The sequence below is a fragment of the Betta splendens genome, chromosome 17 (genome assembly GCF_900634795.4).
Source record: "Betta splendens chromosome 17, fBetSpl5.4, whole genome shotgun sequence".
NCBI lineage: Eukaryota > Metazoa > Chordata > Actinopteri > Anabantiformes > Osphronemidae > Betta > Betta splendens.
Window position 1 is genome coordinate 303,418 of NC_040897.2, and position 3,314 is coordinate 306,731.

The following is a 3,314-nucleotide window of genomic DNA, read 5'->3' on the forward strand; positions in this document are numbered from 1 at the left end:
CCTGCCTCTTTCATGCTGTTTATTTCTGAACTGTTTGTGACGGCTGCTGTAATTAGCTGCTCATAATAACGTACACCTTTATGTGGCCTTTGCCTTCATGTTCTAACTGCAAAACAAACGTCTGAAGTCTCTGAATCTGTGTATTTTTAAACAGTTCTTGTCAAAGATGTTTTAACAACTGTTTTTCCTTGTCTGAGGCAACAATGTATTCAGTATGTATCTGCACTGCACCATCAGCCGTCTGACTTTATGAAATCAGATCTGCTAATGTGAAGGGAAAGGTTACTAATTCCCTGTTAGAAAACACAGAAGCACCCGACCCAATGGGACCCATCATCAGGAGTCACATAAAAACCAGTAATACCAGTCGCCACTAGAGTCACCACATTTTCTCCATCTGCACTTTCTGGAGAGAACGAGGTGCAGCTTCCTGTTGCCATCCGGGGGCAGTGTGGTTATGCCACTGATGGACAAATACCAGAGCTGAAAACTCAGAGATTTACACACATGATTCAAGAGGCTCCAGTGTTTGAGTTGTGAAATCACGAACAGAAAGACATGTTAAAAAAAGACATAAAGCTACTTGCTGGGCAACTAGAACGTACTCTAAACTGTAAAAAAGGCACATCAATGTCAGTTCTGTGTGTGGAACATGTTTTTTTTAAATAAGTACCACCATGATGACATGCTATTAATAAATCCATAATGAAAACACAGTTTAGAATGGTTGTATAGCAGCACTTAGCCAGCTCCATTTGCAATGATGACTTCAGCTTCTTCCATAGGGCTGGAGGTTCAATGCTGCAAGGACTAAGAGCTTTGTTCCTGCTGCTTTTGTTCTTTTAGATAACTCGCATTTTATTCTGTCATACTCTTACTTTTTTACATGAACTGCACTACTGAAACACTATTCAAAGCTCTTTACCAATAGTTCCCTCGTTTTCACTTAAAGGCCCTGCCATGAGAAACCCTCTGCAGGTCACACCAGAACAAAGCTGTCAGCTTTTCATACTAAAGCTCGTGCCCACGTTATGGTAAAGCAATAATTCATTCTACCTGTCTATCTAGTAGCCACACACTGCCCCCTGATGGCAACTGGACAAAGCTGCACCTTGTTCCTGTTCTGCAAATTCGAAGTGCAGATGGAGAAAATGTGGTAACACATTCCCACCTTCACGTTTCATGATGAAAACTACACTGGAAGTATATTCATTATGATCACATAAACAGTTCGGCTACACTGATGTTGAGTTGCTGTTTTACTGACTCCATACAGATTATATGATATGCTACATTTTATAACATTTCAAGTTTAGTGATATTACACAGGGCTTAGTTCTTATAATTAACAATGATGACAGTGGTTTTCGCGGCGGGTCCAGTGACATCATCTACAGACAGAACAGCTGTGGGCTGCTAGCGTATTTTCCTCTCCAGGGCAGTGGGTGGTCGGCTGGAGGTTTTCTCAGGAAGTGCCAGCTTCAGTTTTCTCCTGGGGGAGGAGTCTCCGTCCTCCGTCACATACTCCTGGTGCAGCAGCACGGCGCCATCACCGCCCACAGCTGATGCAGACGCGTCTGCTGCTGGAGCGGCTTCACCAGGCTCTGGCCCAGGCCCAGGCTCGGGCCCCAACCCAGGCCCCAACCCAGGCCCAGGCCCAGGCCCAGGCCCAGGCCCAGGCCCAGGCCCAGGCCCAGGCCCCAACCCAGGCCCCAACCCAGGCCCAGGCCCAGGCCCAGGCCCAGGCCCAGGCCCAGGCCCAGGCCCAGGCCCAGGCTCGGGCCCAGGCCCAGGCCCAGGCTCGGGCCCAGGCCCAGGCCCAGGCCCAGGCCCCAACCCAGGCCCAGGCCCAGGCCCAGGCTCCGTCTGAGCGCTGGGGGCCTGTGAGCTCACCACCAGCACGCTGTCTGCGGCCTGAGCCGCAACAGTGACGCTCTCCATCATCTGGGGCGCTTGAGATTCGGGGAGCAGCTTGTTTAATTCCTCTCCAAGTTGAAGGCCTAGAGCTTCAATGGGATCGGAGGTTAGTCTGGGTGGAAGGGAGACGCTGTCGGGGAGCAGCTGTGGCTGAAAGATGGGCTTGGAATCAGCAGCTGCTAAGTTCAGGGCGAGTCCACCAGCCGGAGGGTTGTAAAGAGGAGTAGTCTGGAGTGAACCTGCCTGCAAAGGGTTAACGTGTACAGAAGACAGGAGAGAAGCTGCAGGAGATTTGAGGTTCAGCCCAGTTTGCCATCTAACGCTGTCCAGGGCACCACTGGTCCCCATACTGGGCCCACTGGCCGCTGTACTGGGAGCTGCAGAGCCGGACGGTCCGCTCAGGGACACAGGCTTAAACTGTGGAGCCGCACTGAGCAGAAGGGTCCCACCTTGAAGAGAAAGGCCGCCTCCAGTCAGTGGTGAGCCAGCGGAGCCCAGCAGAGGGAGGTTGGTAGTTTGAGTCCGCTCAGGGGCAGAGAGGGTGCCCTGACACCGGCCCACCCTGTCACCCTGTGCGTCTGGGCCCGGATCCGGGGGACGGTCTGCGTCTCCACTCTGCTCTGGGAGCGTTTGGCTGCCTTTTCCTTCTGCTTCCACCTCGTCCTCCTTCACGCTCGCACGGCCGTCGGAGCATCTGCTGCTCTTCCTTCTGTCTCCAGACTTCCCTTTCCCCGCTTTTTCTCGCCGGCCTCTTTTGTCGCGGCTCTTCTTGGAGCTTCCTCTCTCCACCGCGCCCTCGGCCTCCTTTTTCTTGCGGGGATGGACTTTGCTCCTTCGTAGCGGGTTGAGGTTGAGTTTGACCTTCAGCTGCTGCCTGGACGGGATCGGAGCTCTCGTCTCTCGTGCTTTGTCTGTGGGCGTGGCCACACCTTGCAGGTCGAAGGTGACGTTTCTGGCTTGGCGTCCCAGCTCTGTCTTCTTCGTGGCGTCCGACTGGTTGTAGTTCCATCTGTGTGCGGGAGGTGCAGAGTCTCTCGTGCCAGCTTTGAACCTCCCTCCCCTGATGCTCTGCTGAGCTCTGTAGGTCGTGTGGCAGCTCTCACAGTGGAACGTCTCCTTACTAGTGTTTCTACTTTCCACAATGATGCTGTAACCGTCCGTGTCCCCGTCTGTCTCATAAACGTTAGGAATTCTTCTCTCCTCTTCTACCACCATCCTGACTGTCCTCCTCTGCTTATCCGCCTCTTCCTCCATCTCTGTGTTCGTTCGGTTGTCCCACGTCATCAGCTTTGGCCTCGCTGCCCTTTGACCTTTGTTGCCACCGCGGCCCTGCAGCCACGCGTCCAGCGCGGGGTTGCTGTTCGCCTGCAGCACAGCCTCCCTCCTCCTCTCATCAG